The sequence below is a fragment of the Pan troglodytes genome, chromosome 7, assembly GCF_028858775.2.
Source record: "Pan troglodytes isolate AG18354 chromosome 7, NHGRI_mPanTro3-v2.0_pri, whole genome shotgun sequence".
Lineage (NCBI taxonomy): Eukaryota > Metazoa > Chordata > Mammalia > Primates > Hominidae > Pan > Pan troglodytes.
The window spans coordinates 122,376,331-122,396,851 of NC_072405.2; the positions used below are offsets into that span (position 1 = coordinate 122,376,331).

Here is a 20,521-nt window from a genome sequence, read left to right on the forward strand (position 1 = left end):
AAGTAGCATGTTGTAAAAATACTTCCACGCTGGTCAAGCGCAGTGGCTAATTCCTGTAATCCCAGCAGTTTGGGAGATGGATGCGGGCAGATCACTTGAAGCCAGGAGTTTGAGACCAGCCTGGCCAACATGGTGAAACCCCATCTTTACTAAAAACACAAAAATTAGCCAGGCAGGGTGGTGCATGCCTGTAATCACAGCTACTCAGGAGGCTAAGGCACAAGAATCACTTGAAACCAGGAGGCAGAGGTTGCAGAGAGCCAAGATGACACCACTGCACTCCAGCCTGGGCGACAGACCAAGACTCTGTCTCAAACAAAAACAAAAACAAAAACAGAAACAACAACAAAAAAGTCCACTTGTTTCATACCACTGGGCAGAAATTAGAAATCATGTCTTCTCTCACTGTAAGGAAAGTTGGTAAGTACAGTTCTTCATTTTGAGTGGTCACGTGTACAACTCTACGTCTCTATTCCTGCAAGAACTGAGAATAGATGGGGGGAGAACAAGTCTTTGCTGCTTCATCTAATGACAGCTCCCTAAATAACCTTAAAGTATTTCTTAGATCACCTTTCGTACATGAAAATCTGAAATGTTAAGTTAGTAAAGTGACTACTGTCACAGTAAAGTCAGGGGTGAAGATGCTAATCAAACATTTCAACTTATATGTTCACCTTGAAAATCCTATGATTTTTCTTTCTGTATTATGTAATAGTGAAACTTACCTGCTTATGGAATCTCATTTGGCTATATAATTGGTAAAATATTCAACATCAAATGCTGTCCTGAAACATTTGTATATTACTAGACATTGTCTTTACTCTTGCTTCACATCAGTGCTTCTGTAAGTTAGGGAACTGCACCTGTTTATCTCAATGTAATCATATAAAGAAAGATGAAAAGTTCCAAATAGTGTTAAACTATTCCCATATCCACTATCCAAAGGTAAAGTAAACAAGCACTTTTTAATATTAGTGAAACATTATATATAAATGTATTCAATATGAATATATGAGGTCTGAATACCTATAACTATTGCATATTGTTATATAAATAATATATAAAGATGCTTTATATGTATGTATATACATAAAGATATGGTGCTTATTAAATGGCATATAATAGTTGACAATTAAAAATCCAGGAAAATAAAAAAATACACACATGATGGCAAACTTTGGTCAGAAAGTCTGATTTAGGCTTTAACTACATAGAAATAATTTATCAGGCAAAAGCAACTTAAAGAATGTTTTACGGTCAAAAATTCTATATATCATCACATCACTTAACACTTATAAAGTGTACTGTAGCTGAGTCACATCCTTCATGCAATTACAAGAAAGGTTGCTGATATTTCTAGCAAATAGGAAACATCTGCTTACAAAATATCATTAATATAAATATTTAAAGTAAGTGGCAGAATTTTAAAGAATGTTTTTCTTCACAGACTTCATTTCCCAAAAGATGACTGCTAAGATATAACTCTGACTTAAATGGTATTCAAATTATGACACGTCTAAATAGAGCTGGTTGATGAGTCAATTAGTAGATGATGACAAAATAAATATTCCCCAGAGTGAGAGGTCTCCTACCTAACCCGGATCAAGTTTGGACAGAGGAAGATGGCTTATTTATAGACTGTAATCAACTTTGTGATTATTTGAATGCTGGATAGAGGAAAAATATAAATTTAAAATCTATTTGCCAGCATTGTACTAGTATACTTTCAATATAGGGGGAAAATCCCATGATACTGGTTCTGGAAGATCCAGCTTTCAGTGTGTGTGGGGACATTACCACTAGTTAACTTCTGTAGATACCTGTAAAAGATGGAGGTCCTTTTTTATTTTTTTTCTTGTACTGCTCTGGAACTAAGAATATGGATGCAATAGTAGTCAAAGAATAGTTAACTCTTTAAAAAAATCAAGAAAAACAAAAAGACGAAGAGGAAACTTTTAAACTGCTCAGGAGGTCTGATTCTGATGCCAGAAGAAGAAAACAAGACTGAGGTGTAAACTGAATTTCCATGTTCACTGTTACCCATGTATTTACTGCCACAGACTGTATTTTTAAAATTATTTTCCCCAAAAATAATAATAGTAATAATGAAAACACACTAAACACACACATTTGCACTCATACCTCTAAAAGTAAAAAAAATTAAAAATAAGCAAAAAAGCTAGCTCCTGCCTTTTAAACTATGCTTGGCTTTTAAAACCGTGTATTTAAAAGATAACATTTTTCCGACTGTGAACAGACATGCATCTCCGTACGGTTTCAGTTGGTTATCCTCAATTGCTTTTACATTCAAACATTATAAAACATACTTTTACTGGTAAAATAATAAATAATATTTCCCATATATTTAATGATAAATGTTTTCTTGATACGCTGTGCTAAATGAGCCAGTAGAATTGATGACAGAAGTATTTATTTTCTTGAATCTGAAAGTACCCTGCTGTTCAGAGATCAAATGCAAAATGGGGACCTGGGGACTCTGGACAGTGGAGTTACTTGTTTAGTCCTTTTTTTTTTTTTTTAACGTGAGTTCTATTATTGCTGCCACACTCTCACACACCTGAACAAGATCATCACAGTTCTTAGATTCTCACCCGCAGAGTAATTTCTTGAAATAGTTCTAGGCAAAGGTACTTCGTTGCAAATTCAGTGTTTACTGTTTCTGAAGATTTCCTCTGTAAAGTTTTAACTTCTATAAATTAGACTTAGAAGACACACACTTTGAAAAAGAATCTTTACATTTTTTATATTAAATTAGCACAAGAAATCAGCATTGCCAGTGGGTAACGACCTCCTTCTCTTCATCTATTGATTATGTTTTCTGGTTTATTTTCTCTCTCTTCAATATCTTCTAGCTAAATTGACCTTCCCTCACCTCAAACTTATTTTTGTTGAATAAGTGACCTTGCTATTATTTCTTGTGGGCATAGGGACTTTTTTCATCTCTGTGGATTAAAATAATATATATATATACACACACATATATATATACACATATATATACACACACACATACATGTATATATATGTGTGTATATATGTGCATATAGATGTATATATATACGCATATATATGTGTGTATATATGTGTATATAGATGTATATATATACGCATATATATGTGTATATAGATGTATATATACATGCATATATATGTGTATATAGATGTGTATATATACACATATATATATATGTGTATATGCGTGTGTGTGTGGGAAAAACAGCACTTCCAAGTGTTTTTGCTCCCATAAGATTGAAACTGCTTTTGCAAAAATTAGGACAGTGAGAGAAATCTGACATAGAAAAATTATGACAGTGAAAGAAATCTGACCTAACCAACTCCATCTTGCTTCCGATCTCTAAGCTATTTTTGTTTATTTCTGGGCATAGGCCAAGCTAGTTACTATGGGAGAAGTTTCGTTTATAGTTTAACTTTAAAACATATATAATAACAGCCACTTCCGGAAACTAACCCCCAAGCTCAAGGACCCAAACCACTTTTGTAGAACTAACAAATTAGCCACAAAGTTAAAATTATGGTTCAGGAGTCATGTAGCCAGAGGTCACAGGATTTGTAGTCTCTCCAATTGCTCCTATAGATAACATCACTATTTTAAAACCTAAAATTGGTGTTTGAGGTATTTTCCAGACCCTGCATTCCAGTGGACCAGCTGATGCCACTTGGACTGGTAACCCATACCAAGAAACTAGCTGGTTTGGTCTTGCGATCCCAACCCAGGAACTGACTCACTGAAAGAAGGCAGCTTTGATCCCTTATGATTTCATCCTCAATCAAACATCCCCACTCCCTACCCACCTGCCTGCCAAACTCTCCTTGAAAAACCCTAGCTTCTGAGATTTCAAGGAGGCTGATTTGAGTAATTTCTCTCATCCTTCTGCTTGGCTAGACCTGTGATTATTTAACCCTTTCTCTACTGCAATACCACTGCCTCAGTGAAGTGGTTTTATCTGTGCAGCAAGCAAGAAGAACCCATAATTTGACTTTAATTTATATGAATCCATCTCATAGTTTCTTTATGCTATGGAAAAGCTATCCCTAGATATGTTTTCCTATGCTTTTAAACACTGAAGTTTAGCTTTTCACTGTTAGTCTCTGATCCAATCCATCTAGAATTCTTTTTGTGAACTAAGTGAGCTAAAGTTATCATTTTATTATTTTTGCATGGTTAGAAAGATTTTCCAGCACAATTATCTGATTTAATGGGAATACTGAGGAAGTTTAAAATAGGGCCCATCTACAGAATTTTTTCTAGGAAAAAAGATGGTGTCCCAAATGTTTAAACATATTTCGGTTTAATCCTCTACCCTCTGAAACAATGTTTGGACACACTAGTCCTCAGTAGAAGTTTATCTTTCCTTCTATCATTGACACAGAATAAAAAGGATCTTGACTTAACCAGACATCCTTGCTTGAAGAAAAAAAAGTTTATCTCTAAGTCAATATATAAAAGTCACAAGCATGAGAAAAGGGAATGCTTATATACTGTTGGTGGGAATATAAAATAGTTCAACCTCTGTGAAAAGTAGTTTGGAGTTTTCTCAAAGAATAAACAATAAAATTACCATTTGATCTAGCAATCTCATTAGTGGGCATATACCCAAAGGAAAATAAACTGCTCTACCAAAGAGACACCTCCACGCACATGTTTATTGCAGCACTATTCACAGCAGCAAAGACATGGAATCAACCTTGGTGCCTATCAGTGGTGGATTGGATAAAGAAAATATGGTACATATACATCATGGAATACTATGCAGCCAGAAAAATACAAAATCATGTCTTTTGAAATGATGTGAATGTAGCTGGAGGCTATTATTCTAAGTGAATTAATGCAGAAACAGAATACCAAATACCATATGTTCTCAACTGTAACAGTTTAATGGGAGCTAAGCTTTGAGTACAAATGGATATCAAGATAGGACAAATAGACACTAGGGACTCTGAAAAGAGGGAAGCAGGGAGTGGGTGAAGAGTTGAAAAACTACCTACTGGGTAACACGTTCACTATTTAGGTGATAGGTCCAATGGACGCCCAAATCTCAGCACCATGCCATATATCCATGTAAGAAACATGCATGTGCACCTCCTGAATCTAAAATAAATAAATACAGAAACAGATCCAAAAAGTGATAAGCACTTCTCTTACACTCTGTACTAATCAACATAATCTAACCTGTAGAAAAATTATGCAAAAAGTGGTTATGGTGAATTCCAAACGTTACTTATTCCATACTAATGCCAAGACTTGGTTCAGTAGACGGTTTCAGGTACAGGTGGTGGAGCAATGAGTAAGATAGTCAAAGTCCCTGAACTCTAGCACCAAAAACAACAAAGGAAGAAAGACCAAACAAAATTAGGTACATTAACAAATAAGACTATTTTACGGACTGACAGATAGCTTAAATAAGATAATACTATTGAAGTGCTGGAGAATAATGTGATGGGCATTGGCTACTTAGATAGGGTGAACAGGGAAGAAATATTTCAATTGACAAGAGACCTGAGACCTCAATGATCAGAATGAGCCTGGCATGCTAGACTTAAACAAAAAATTCTTCAGGTTGAGGGTGTTGTATATGCAAACAATGTGCTTAGATGTGCTTAAGGAAGAATGAGAAGCCTAGTGTGGCTAGAATTCAGGAAACCAGGAGATATGAAGTCAAGGAAGCATATATGTGTAAGAAATACTAATTTTATTCTAAGTGCAGTGTAAACACTTGGATAGTTTTAAGTAGAAATGTGGTTTGCTTTGGTTTAAGTTTCAAATGATTCTTCTGAATGATGGGAGACAAAGTTGGCCTAATAATGACCAATTAGGAGGTTGTTATAGACTTTATAGCACCCTAGGCAGAAATATTTGAGTCTTGGACTAAGATTAATTGTACTAACAGATTATTATGTATACAATACATATTTATAATATATATTTGAGAGAATATATGTATATTAGTATATATGTACACAGTCAGCCTTTCATATCCATGGGTTTTTAATCTGTAAATTCAACCAACCACAGATTGAAAATATTTTAAAAAGTTCCATCTGTACTAAACATGTACAAATGCTTTTTATTGTCATAATTCTCTAAACAATACAGTATGACAACTATTTACTTAGCATTTACATTGTATTAAGTGTTATAAGTAATCTAGATATTATTTAAATATACAAAATGAAAGAAAGAAAGAAATGAATACAAAAAAACTTGCATAGGTTATATGCAAATACTACACAATTTTATAGGAGAAACTTAAGCATCTGCATATTTTGGCATCTATAGGAGGTCCTGGAACCAATCTTCCATGGAGACCAAGGGACAACTGTATATATATTTTATGAAGCTGACTTACTAATAAAGGCAAGAGAAAAACAGAAACAGGCATTGATATTTTGACGTGTGTGTGTATCAATGGCCTTTTTACAGATATACATCTTATAATTAAAATTCATATGGAAATGCAAGGGAGTCAGAGTAGCCAAAAATTTAAAAAAGAGGAATAAAGTTGGCAGATGCACCCTTCTGAATTTCAAAACATATAATAAAGCTAAAGTAACCAAGACAATGTAATTTGGTATAAAAATAGATATATCAATTAATGGATAAAATTGAGCCCAGAAATAAGTCCAAACATCTATGTTCAGTTGATATTTCACAGCCAAGATCTTGAACTGGGAGATAATAGTTCCCTCAAGTAGGTGCTTAAACAATTGAATACACACATGCAAAAAAAAAAAAAATAGACGCCTACCTCAAAAAATTTAACTCTAAATGGATCAAAGACCAACTATAAGAGATAAAACTAAAAATCCTAGGAGAAAATATTGGGATAAATCTTTGTGATAGTGAATTTGGCAATGCTTTCATAGATGTGACACTAAAAACGAGAAAAAGAGAAAAGTTAGATAAAAATTTGTCATCAAAATTAGATGCATCATTACAATTAAACACTTTATGCATTAAGGGCACAATCAAGAATGTGAAAAGACGACTTGTAAATGGGAGAAACTATTTTCAAAGCATATATTTGATAAGACACTATTATGAAGAATACAGTTAAAAACTCTTACAATTCAACATTAGAAGACAAATGATAATGAGCCAATGGTTGAATAAATATTTTACTGAAGAAAATGTATAAATAGGCAATAGGCATATTAAAAATTGCTCAACAGCATTTGTTATTAAGGAAATGAAAATTTAAACCACAATGTATAATAAATAAAATATGCCCGAGTAATAAAAACAAAACTTGTATGTATTATTCATGTCCACATAAAACCTTGTACATATATGTTTAAAATAACATGATTTATAATAACCAAAATGTGTAAATTATTCAAATGTCCATCACCTGATGAATGGATAAATATGATATATTCATATAATGGAATGTTATTTATCAATACAAAGCAATGAAGTAATAATTCACACTACAGCATGAATGAACATTGAAAATTTACCTAAGTGAAAGGAGTCAGTCACATAAAATCACATACATGAATTCACTGATATGCAAAGTCTTGAACAGACAACTCTATATACAAGAAGAAAGTAGGTTAATGGTTTCCAGGAGCTGAGAGGTCAGTGATTTGGGGGTGCATACTAACTGCCACATGACTTTCTGAGGAGACTAAAATTAGATTGTATGAGGGTTTCACCATTCTATGAATATACTAAGAAAAATTGAATTTTATATTTCAGATGAGTGAATTGTATGGCATATGGATCCTATCCTAATAAACCCACTAAAACATACAAAGCAAAAATAAAGCCTGAAAATAAAATAAAATCTGAAATACAAATATTCTCTATACAGAATTGTTTATATTTATTAGAAACATGGCTACATGAAGCCTTTATACACCTTTGTATAATGTCAGACAATTGTTCACAAGGAATATTTTATGTAATAATACAATTTTCAGTATTGGTCGTTTTTAGATACTTCCCTTAAAAGAAGACATTTTTGCAGTCAACAGACAAATGAAAAAATGCTCATCATCACTGGCCATCAGAGAAATGCAAATCAAAACCACAATGAGGTACCATCTCACACCAGTTAGAATGGCGATCATTAAAAGTCAGGAAACAACAGGTGTGGAGAGGATGTGGAGAAATAGGAACACTTTTACACTGTTGGTAGGACTGTAAACTAGTTCAACCATTGTGGAAGACAGTGTGGCAATTCCTCAAGGATCTAGAACTAGAAATACCATTTGACCCAGCCATCCCATTACTGGGTATATACCCAAAGGATTATAAATCATGCTGCTATAAAGACACATGCATACATATGTTTATTGTGGCACTATTCACAATAGCAAAGACTTGGAACCAACCAAAATGTCCATCAATGATAGACTGGATTAAGAAAATGTGGTACACATACACCATGGAATACTATGCAGCCATAATAAAGGATGAGTTCATGTCCTTTGTAGGGACATGGATGACGCTGGAAACCATCATTCTCAGCAAACTATCCCAAGGACAAAAAACCAAATACCGCATGTTCTCACTCATGGGTGGGAACCGAACAATGAGAACACTTGGACACAGGAAGGGGAACATCACACACTGGGGCCTGTCGTGGGGTGGGGGAAGGGCGGATGGATAGCATTAGAAGATATACCTAATGTAAATAACGAGTTAATGGATGCAGCACACCAACATGGCGCACGTATACATATGTAACAAACCTGCACGTTGTGCACATATACCCTAGAACTTAAAGTATAATTAAAAAAAAAAAAAAAAGAAAACCACTTCGGATTTTTTGATACAGTCTCACTCTGTCGCCCAGGCTGTAGTGCAGTGGGGTGATCTCCGCTCACTGCAAGCTCCGCCTCCCGAGTTCACGCCATTCTCCTGCCTCCAGAGTAGCTGGGACTACAGGCGCCCGCCAGCACACCCGGCTAATTTTTTGGGTATTTTTAGTAGAGACGGGGTTTCACCGTGTTAGCCAGGATGGTCTCGATCTCCTGACCTCGTGACCCACCCTCCTCGGCCTCCCAAAGTGCTGAGATTACAGGCTTGAGCCACAGTGCCCGGCCTGATTTTTTTTTTTTAAGAGAGAGATCTGACTATTGCTGCGCAGGCTGAAGTGTAGTGGCTGTTCACAGGTACATGGTAGTGCACTGCACTGCAGCCTTGAACTCCTGGCCTCAGGCCTTCCTACTTCCTCAGCCTCCTGAGTAGGAGTGCACCCAGCTTTTTACTTCCAAATTTGAAAGTAAATGCAATGAAAAGGAGGTGAAATTGAAAATTAATATGTGATTCTTCTTTTACTGCTTTGCCAATAGTCAACCTTATTGACACCCCTTCTTCATATATTAATATTTCTCTATGGAAAGCCTTTGTTTACAAATAGTCGACGACATACAGGTACACTTAATATCTAAAGATTAATATAGCTTAGTGATTTAAAACAGTTCTCAAAGTCACACAGTGTGGAATAGATTCCTGTCCACCAGCTACTAGTTTAATGATGTCGGCAAGTGACTTATGTTGCTGTTTTCCTCAGCTATAAAAATGAATAACATAACCTCTTTTTATTTTGAGAAGGGGAAGATAAAATGTCACAGTAATTAAGCCATAATATAAAATAGTGATATATAGAAAAAATAGACAACTGCCTCTTCTGTCATTTGAAGGCTTTTTATTATGCCTGCCATACTAATTTTCCTATTATTTCCAAAATTGTCAGCATTAAGGCTACCTCTTTAACCTCCCTAGCATAGTACTAATTTTATATTAATTAAGATATTATGGTTTCTAACAGTCTTGCATTTAGCTAGATTAATTGCCACCATAGTTTTTAGTAAAGAGACAGGACAGCCTTTAGCCACTCTTCAGGTTTAAAGTCCAAATCCACCCTACTCCCTGGTACGAAGTTAAGGTGTGAAGTAGGTAAACAGGCAGCTACCTCTATGAGATGGCTTCAGGAACACTCTAAACAGAAACTACCAGCATCTACTGTGTCTTATATATTCTAGAACTCTGCCAAACCTTCTCTATAATATCATTCTAATCCCGAGAACAATGTATTGAGTTATATATTATTTTCTCTACTTTACAAATAAGGAATTTGAGTCCCATAAACATAAGCACTTTTTCGACTTTACAAAGCAAGTAAATGCTAGGGCCGAGGTTTAAAATTAGCTCTATCTGACTTAGTACATTACACTACATTTACCATTTAGTCAAACATATCTTTTTAACAGCTGGGTTTGTTTTTCTTTTCTTTTCTTTTCTTTTTTAAGTCTCTCATTGAGTCTGAAATTTCATCCACTAACTTTACTCCTCTCAAACACACATTAAAGCAGAAAATTGTCTTGAGAAAATGTTTTAAAGTGCATATTCTTTTAAAATATCTAATATTGCTTTACTTCCAAAAGATAGTAATTGTTTTGTAAAGAGATTTTTCTTTATACGATGTAACATATATTTTAATTTTTTTCTTTTCTTTTTTAATGAAAAATAAATTTATACATAATTATGAAATACAATATGATGTTTGTAGACAGATTCAATCAAGATAATTAGCGTATCCATCACTTCACCAACTTAGCATTTTTTTGTGGTGAGAATATTAAAAATCTATTTTTTAAGCAATTTTGAAATATTTGATATACTACTATTAACTGTGATCACCATATAGTCCAATAGATCACTAAGAAGAATTCCTCCAACCTAGCAAACTTTATCCTCTTTGATTATTCTCCCTTTCCCTGTCTCTAACCTTCATTCCTCTGCTAACCACCTTTCTACTCTATTTCTATGAGACAGACTTCTTTAGATTCCATATGTGATATCATACAGTATTTACCTTCTTGTACCTGGCTTATTTCACTTACCATAATGCCTCCAGCTCCACCCATGTTATCGTGAATGACATTTTCTTCTTTTTAAAGGCTGTATAATGTTCCAGTTTGTAAATATATCACATTTTCTTTATCCATTCATTCACTGAAGCTCATTTCAGCATTATCTACAATAAAACAATATATGTAATTCTACCTCATCATTCTTGTCGCAGTAACTGTTTATAACACTTAATTGAAATGAAATGAAATGAAAGGCTTTTTCATGGAGGATACACTATTATGTAATTTTAATAACATTTAACCATCTGTTTCTATCAAAATAACAGTACTTTAATAATCAATGCAAAACCACCAAAGGTAGATAGTAACAAATGGGAATTGTCTCCTGTTAAATGGTTGTCTACTGTCTACTGGCATTGTGCAACTTAAATTCATGAACCATGCTTTGGGAAAAATTTAAAATCATATTGTCATTATTGATATGTAGGGCATTCACAACAGATATCTAATAATTATAATTACAAACTATTTTAGAGAAAAAAATTTATGAAGAAATATCGAAATGATTCAGCTTTCGTGTTCTATTCAGCTTTAAAAAGTGGAATATCATTGACAATAAAAACATTCAAATCTCTCAGCATTGTTGGGATTCAAAGTTAATAACAAAAACAATTCCAAAAATAAAATGCTTACTTAATTGCATCCAAATTTGAAGTACAAAATTAAGCAGGTGCCAGATTTGGGCTTGTTACTGCTTTTTTATTATTCAATATTATAGCTGGAAATTGTACACAAAGAAGATAAATTCCAGTTGGCATCATTCACCTACCCTATGTGTTTTCCCCTTCTTTTCTATTACCTTGTGGTAGAACTTTCTAAAATTTAAAAATAATAAGTTTTAACCTAGAGAGCCAACAGATAATTTCAGACTTTCTTTTATGATTTTCATATAAATTATTCATATAGAAATTATGTGCAGAACCAATATGATTGGAGTACCTACTGCTTATTTTATTTGTACTTATCCTGTTTATAAGGAAGTTCTGAGAAATTAGTATTACTCACAATAATGCCATACATATTCATAAAGTCACATTAAAGGATTATTTTCATGGTGTCATTATTTACCATTTATGCAGAAAGGCTTAATGGCCTCTGTATCTATAAATATTCTGAAAATTGCAGCCTTTGGTGAATAAATTAAGTCATTTAAAAAGAAAACTGAAAAATTAAGAATATACAGAATATGAAATGCCATATTTTTTAAGTATTAGACTGTGACTCATATTGAGAGGAGAAATGCAATTTTGCACATTCTCTATTTAATTGTATTTATCTTCCTTAAATATTGCTATGTCAGAATATATGTGTGTGTTGAGGAAAAAGATGTACATTCATTTCAATTAAATAACAAAAACACATTTCTAAACAATTCTAAAAGATTTATAATTAGTTGCTCTCCCAATACCTGTCAATTGTATTTATCTTCCTTAAATATTGTTATGTCAGAATATATATGTGTGTTGAGGAAAAAGATGCACATTCATTTCAATTAAATATCAAAAACACATTTCCAAACAATTTCAAAAAATTTATAATTACTTGCTCTCCCAATACCTGTCAAAATACGTTGCTATCCCAAACAGACATTGCATTTGCTCATCTAAAATTTCTACTTGAATACAAGTTGGTTGACTAGAATAAGCTTGCTTATTAAAGGTAAATACAATGAATAGTAGAAATATCTTTTAAGTGTAGTGAAAATCTGTAAAATGTTTTAGTTGGTGGAAGAATATTCTCTGAATGCTTCCCTAATTAGCACGATTGAGATATGCAACATATGGGATAAAATGAGATTCGTGATATATCTTGGTAACTTCAGTAACTTCTAGTTTGCTTAATATCCTAGTTATCCTACGTATTTTACGCAATGCAAACTTATAGTAATAATAATGGACCAATATATTTTAAGCCTCAAACATATCACTGACTTATTAGATAGCAGTCACCTGCTATATTTCTACTCACTTCCCCTTCTAACCCCAGTCTGACTCTTCTTTCACTTAAGCAGAACATCCAGCTTTGATCCTACTAGACTTCCCCTTCCCTTCACCATGACTTATCTCCTTACTTTTCTCCTTACCCAGCCTAAATTTTAAGATTCTGTTTAAAATCACTCAGCAACCTCAAGATTGCTGGAATTCAACTGTTTACTTAACCTATGCATCCATCTAACAGCAGAACATAACTGGAAAATAATAGATAATCACATTAGGTCTTAATCATTTTAAATTCTTGGCTGCCACCCTCAAATGAGCTACAAATGCTGGTTGCTAATCAACCTATTACACTAGTCCAATTACTCTTCTTGATGACTGTTATATAGCTTCCCCTTTCTCCTCAAATATGTATATTCTCTTCTGCCCTCCCTCTTGATGATGGTGTTACTAAATATTTGATTGTGAAAATGGAAGGGGGTGAAGGTTGGACATGGTGGCTCATACTTGTAATCTCAGCACTTTGGGAGGTAAAGGCAGGAGAATCGCTTGAGCCCAGAAGTTTGAGGCCAGCCTAAACAACATAGTAACATAGTGAGACCTCATCTCTATTAAAAAAAAAAAAAAAGCCAGGCATAGTGACACACACCTGTACGCCTAGCTGCTTAGGAGGCTGAAGTGAGAGGATTCCTTGAGCCCAGGAATTTGAGGCTGCAGTGAGCTATGATTGTGACACTGCACTCCAGCCTGGGCAACAGAGTGAGCTCTGTCTCAAAAAAAAAAAAAAAAAAAAAAGGTTGTTGGCAAGCGGAATTAAGAGAGGACTTCTAGTAGCTCAGACAACCACATCTACCTATCTGAGTCTGAGTCTGGGACCACACATTCTGCCTTCCATCCTGTTACTATGGTTAAAATGTGTATACCCACTAGGTCTCATTTAATTTTTCTATAAAACGTCTGGGTTGTTTTTAAGTTTTTTTGTTTGTTTGTTTACGTTTTACTTTTTCCTCTGATGTCCTCCTTAACTATAATTTTGGAGGAAAGGCAATGGAACTGTGGAAAAAATAATTATTGGATTTTACTTTTGTAAACTGGCTTCTAACTCTCTGGGCTTTGCAGATATTTCAAACTTCTACCCTGGAAAACTTCCAAGGCTCTTCAGAAGTCTCCAGCTGTGCTCTTCTGACTAAAGATCCTTTGATATGCCTGATACCTTCTTCAACTAACACTTGTATTTCAGTCCCACACTCAGACACTAACTGCAGCGCTCTCCTACCCTCCCCGTTTCGGTTGGTAGGACATAAAAAGGCCGTATGCCAAATATCTCTTCAACTTAGCCTACCTCTGGTCCAAGGAAAATGGTCGTGTATCTTCCGTCACCATCAGGAACGTTCATGGACTGTTGCAGCCTTCTGGCGTCTCCCTTCAGCTCTACTGCCGCCATTTTGGTTGTATCGGTTGTTAGTCCTGGGTCCTCCACCTGTAGAGAATACATTAGCAGGCTACAGGTTTCAGGTGAAGCCTCAGGCTGTTTCCACCTGACTCTCATTATACTCATTATACTCGCAATGTAGTGTTCTGTTGTAGTTGCACCTGCTGTGTAACCATTTTACAACTTAGTGGTGTAACAATTAATTTTATTGTGCTCACAAATTCTATAGGTCAGATATTCAGACTGAGAACAGTGGGGATGGCTTTTCTCTGCTTTAGGATAGCTGGGCCCAGGGCAGGAGGTGACTTGCTCCCTGGGGTCTGGAATCATCAGTAAATGTTTTTAGTATCTCTGTAGCAGTTGATATTGGCTACCAGCTGGAATCTTAACTGAAGCTTTAGAATAGACACATGATTTGGGATCTTCTGGTGGCCTCAGAGTAGTTGGATTTTATAGATGGTGGTTTAGACTCCAAAATGAGTATCCCAGTTAACTCAGTGGAAGTTTCATTATTTTTGTGGCATATCCTCAGAAAACATATAGCATCACTTCCACCACTTTTATCTGCTACAAATGAGTCATAGTATTACTCAGATTCAAGGAGAGAAAATTCAACTTTACCTCTAGATGGGGAGTGTCATTGTTCTAAAAGGGAATATGGGAAGGGACATACTGTTGTACCCAACTTTGGAAAATACCATATACCATAGATTTTCTCAAAGCAATTTCACTAACTAAATTATTCTTTCACAGATGTTCTGGCTTTTTAAAATATGTACATATCACCTTGATCCAACCGAGAGTTCCAAGAGTCAGGGAATACATTGTTATGCATTTTCTTAGTAAATTATGCACCTTGAAGTGTCACTGCATTTTGGAATGCCACCTCTTGTTATAAAATTTTAATATCTTGTTTTAGAAAAGAAATAAGTAGCTCTTCTACTGCCCTGTAGCATCAGTCACCTGGTATCAGTGACCTAGCCCCAGTGCCCTGTCACCAAACTCTAGACATGAGAGTAGAGATAGCCCAGATGACACACAAAAATGGAGCTACCTTTCTCAGCCATAAAAACAGAAAACTTTCCTTCTTGCAGAGTTTTTAAATTAAAAAGGAAGAACTTACTCCTTTGATCTGAAACTTCTGAAATAAAGAATAAAGAATAAAATAAAGAAAAGAAATAAATTCCTTTTCCTTAGAAATTATCCAGTTTCAGGTATTCTGTTATAATTTACAGACAACAAACTAACACAGGGATACGTCATGCTTTTCTCTGCCCTGCAATGTATTTGCACCCACACCCTAAACAGTGTAGCTGTGATTAAGGGCATTTTCACCCAGGAAAGGTGAGCTAACAGCAGCCACAGGAGGTAGACCAAGATCTGGGCTGAGAGGTACCTTTCCTGAACCTCCTGAAATGTAACACTGGATCTGAGAGAGACCATAATTAGAAGCAGCTAAACCTTATCATCTCTGTAATAAAGCCAATTGGTTATCCCAGGTCTTGTTAAAAGATTGGCTTTTATTAACTCTTACTCTCTTACAGAGTCTAGGGAAGGGTCTCCCCTCAAACACAGAATAAAGTACCAAGAGGAAAAGAAACAGAGGCCTTGAAAAGGTGGGCCAGGCACTACCGAAGTTGATCTGAAATCAAGTGTTCAACAGCCTGTTGGTAAACTGGAAAGCCATTGTTTAGAGGTTGCTTTTTGGTCAAAGCAAGTGACAATCAAGAAAGATTTAGCTTAACACATAGAATTTTTAAAGATAAGCCTCTTAAACCCTTCCATTTTCCCTTTTTTTCCAAATTTTAAAACTTAGTATAAAATAAAAGCATGGTCTTTGGAGTTATGGTTGCAACCGCCAAAGTAAATAAAGGAAAAATACCTCTCTAAGGTAAGTAGAATGGTGATGCAAATTTTTATAACAAAGTTAATATATTGCTTTTGTAATAATAAAAATTAAGCACAAAAGTACTTTACACAGCTTAACTTGATATGCAAGATGATGAGACCAGGTGACATTTGAATTACATATATTTGATATGCAGAAGTGAGAGAGGAAAGAATCAGGCAGAACAAACTCAGGAATGGAATTGAAGAGAAAAAGTATATATTATATGTGGGGGAAAAGTGAGTAGTTCAGGGTTTTAGACCATACTGTGTAAAATATGAAAGTGAGAGATGGTATTGGGAAAGTAGAATGGTGCTCAATTGCTAGTTTAAGGAATATTATCTTCTCCAATAACCATAGGATGGACATTGACTGTTATTAGGCAAGGGAGTGGCATGCTTAGCAATCTTTTTTAGGAAACTCAAACTGAAAACATTAGGTAGCAAGATTTGGAGAAACCAGAGAAACCAGAGCAGAGATGCTATATATATATATACATACACACACACACACACACATATGTATCTACATATATATACACACACATACATGTATCTACATATATATACACACACATACATGTATCTACATATATATATCGACATATATATGTATCTACATATATATCGACATATATATGTATCTACATACATATATCGACATATATATGTATCTACATACATATATCGACATATATATGTATCTACATACATATATCGACATATATATGTATCTACATACATATATCGACATATATATGTATCTACATACATAATCGACATATATATGTATCTACATACATAATCGACATATATATGTATCTACATATATAATCGACATATATATGTATCTACATATATAATCGACATATATATGTATCTACATATATAATCGACATATATATGTATCTACATATATATATCGACCTATATATGTATCTACATATATATCGACCTATATATGTATCTACATATATATCGACCTATATATGTATCTACATATATATCGACCTATATATGTATCTACATATATATCGACCTATATATGTATCTACATATATATATCGACCTATATATGTATCTACATATATATATCGACCTATATATGTATCTACATATATATATCGACCTATATATGTATCTACATATATATATCTACATATATGTATCTACATATATATACACACACATTATATATAAAACATGAAGTAAAGTAAATGGAGGCTAGTTAGAAATATATTTTAATGATGAAGTAAAGTAAATGGAGGCTACTTAGAAATATATTTTAATGATGAAGTAAAGTAAATGGAGGCTGGAATATGCTAGAGAGAGTGAAGAGTTGGATATAAGAGCTATTGTAGCAATACAGTCAGCTAGACTGGATATCTGGAATCATTTAAGACAAAGAAGAGAATCAGAAATAATGCTGATCTTTTACAGCTAAGTACATAGAAAACTATTGATTCCAAAATAGCAACAGAAAACAGAGAAGGAAGAAAGATTTGGAGAACAAATAGGAGAGGTAGGAAACCACTTAACTTTGTGTATTCGATTTTGAGTTTCTGGCAGAAAAACCAGATAGCAAGGGTTGTTTTTTTCACTAAAAGATTGGAAATGTGAGTATAAACCTCTTTTATGTACAGTGTTTTTCTTGCAACAAAGTACAGAATTTTGGTTAACACGTTTAATAGCCATTCTAAATGGCTGGACGAATGCAATCATTTAAAAAATAATATAAGCAATTGCTACTCCTAATGGTTATTCTGGTTAAGTATTAAAATATCTAAAATAAATGTGTCACATAATTTTATTTTACCAGGTATCTGTGTCTGTGTTCACAGCACTATTAAACTAAGTTAGCCAATATTCCACTATGGAAAAATAAGACTCCATGATACACAAAACTCCCCCAAAGCAACAAGTTTTAGGACATTCATATTAAAGGACAATTGCTAATACACACTTCAATGAGACTCCTGATTTTACATATAACAGATCTTTGATTCATTTATCCTTTCTAAATTAAAAAAAAATCATTTTCTTGGCCAATGTTGCTATCTATATACTGTTGACTTCTAAATTGCATATCTAGTCAGAACTCCCCCCTTGCACTTCCTGCACACCTATCCAACTGCTTATTTGAAATGTAAAATTGATATCTAAAGTTAGGGCATTTATATATTATTATCTGAACTAGCACTTTTAAAAGTAAAAGTGGAGCTAAAAACAAAATGATAAAATCCAAAATTTAGAAGAGTTTAAAATCATTCAGTGCTATTAAAGGACATAAATTCAGCTGGGCATGGTGGCTCACTCCTGTGGCCTCCATGGAGGCCAAGGCGGGTGGATCTCCTGAGGTCACAAGTTCGAGAGCAACCTGGACAACCTGTACAACATGGTAAAACCCCGTCTCTACTAAAAAAAAAAAAACCCACAAAAAACAAAAAACAAATATTAGCCAGGTGTGGTGGCGGGTGCCTATATTCCCAGCTACTCAGGAGGCTGAGGCAGGAGAATCACTTGAACCCAGAAGGCAAAGTTTGCAGTGAGCCAAGATCACACCACTGCACTCCAGCCTAGGTGACAGAGCGAGACACAAATTCACATACAAAATAATTATTCAGAGGCTCAAATATTTCTAAACAGGTAGAAAAGAGAAAAAGCATTGCTGTATTTGAAGATTATTTTTTATTCTTTTACACCAGAAAAATAGAACTGCAGTCATACTTCCTATGTACCATAGAGCTGGGGTGTGTGTGTGTGTGTGTGTGTGTGTGTGTGTGTGTGTGTGTAGAGAGAGAGAGACAGAGAAATTTAGCTTCTATTTTTATTGGTAAATTGGATGAAGCTACAAATTATGTGTGCACCACATCAAATTCCAAGTTTTTAATTTAGTAAATCTTCTGTTTTTACCTCATAACTTTTCTGCATTTTCTGCAATAAAATTTGTTTTCCTAACATCATGTCATCTTATCTTAAATGTTTGACCATTTAATTAAATTTATAATAAACAGTAATCACAATATTGTTAAGTATTTTACTGGACCAGTATAGATGTCCAAAAGTTTTACTTTTATTTCATAAATCGAATGGAGACAAATTGAGCCATTATTGGGATTAACTGTTTTTCTATTTTTAGCATTTAATGGCTTTGATATAAAACTAGCATCATGTAACTGTGAAGTACTTCTGTTAATGGAGCTATAACTTCATTTTTGTATGAACAAAAAAATCCTTGAAATCTAAAATGAGCAAAATTATTTTAGAAGAACAGTAATTTCATCTAAATGAAAAGCCAAGCTTCAGAAAGTGATTAATTAAACACAACTATAGCAGCTGCATGCATTAAATTATTATCATTGGGTAAAATCTTTTTAAATGGCTATAAATGTTTGAACTAGATTGGTTTTCTGATTTTCATGTGGTCAGTGGAATCACTTTGACTCACTGTCTTCATCAGCTCAGGTTTCCATCACAAAATACCATGGATTGGGTGGCATGAACAACAAAAATGATTTCTTACAGTCCTGGAAGCTAGTGAGAGGTGACAGCGTGCTGGCAGTCCTCACAGCCCTCGCTCGCTCTTGGCGCCTCCTCTGCCTGGGCTCCCACTTTGGCGGCACTTGAGAAGCCATTCAGCCCACCGCTGCACTGTGGGAACCCCTTTCTGGGCTAGCCAAGACCGGAACCGGCTCCCTCAGCTTGCAAGGACGTGTGAAGGGAGAGGCGCCAGCGGGAACCGGGGCTGCCCCCGGCGCTTGCAGGCCAGCTGGAGTTGCGGGTGGGCGTGGGCTTGGCGGGCCCGCACTCAAGAGCAGCCGCAGGCCCTGCCGGCCCCGGGCGATGAGGGGCTTAGCACCCGGGCCAGCGGCTGCGGAGGGTGTACTGGGTCCCCCAGCAGTGCCAGCCCACCGGCGCTGCGCTCGATTTCTCACCAGGCCTTAGCTGCTTTCCCGCGGGGCAGGGCTCGGGACCTGCAGCCCGCCATGCCTGAGCCTCCCACCCCCTCCATGGGCTCCTGTGCGGCCCGAGCCTCCCGGATGAGCGCCACCTCCTGCTCCATGGCGCCCAGTCCCATCGACCACCCAAGGGCTGAGGAGTGTGGGTGCACAGCACCGGGACTGGGAGGCAGCTCCACTTGCAGCCCTGGTGCGGGATCCACTGGGTGAAGCCAGCTGGGCTCCTGAGTCTGGTGGGGACGTGGAGAACTTTTATGTCTAGCTCAGGGATTGTAAATACACCAATTGGCACTCTGTATCTAGCTGAAGGTTTGTAAACACACCAATCAGCACCCTGTGTCTAGCTCAGGGTTTGTGAATGCACCAATCGACACTCTATC

The 20,521-nt window shown here is 35.4% G+C and overlaps 1 long non-coding RNA gene across 1 annotated transcript in view; it reads right to left on the bottom strand.

Annotated features, from left to right (window-relative positions):
- The window catches only part of LOC129135757 (uncharacterized), a 228,936-nt gene extending 214,471 nt beyond the window's left edge, over nt 1-14,465 (bottom strand). Inside the window, exons 1-2 of the long non-coding RNA XR_008536808.2 lie at nt 14,206-14,465; nt 10,897-11,030 (exon numbers count right to left, since the gene is read on the bottom strand). This is a non-coding gene — a long non-coding RNA (uncharacterized LOC129135757). The remainder of the gene's footprint in view (nt 1-10,896; nt 11,031-14,205) is intronic.
- Nucleotides 14,466-20,521: the final 6,056 nt, after the last annotated feature.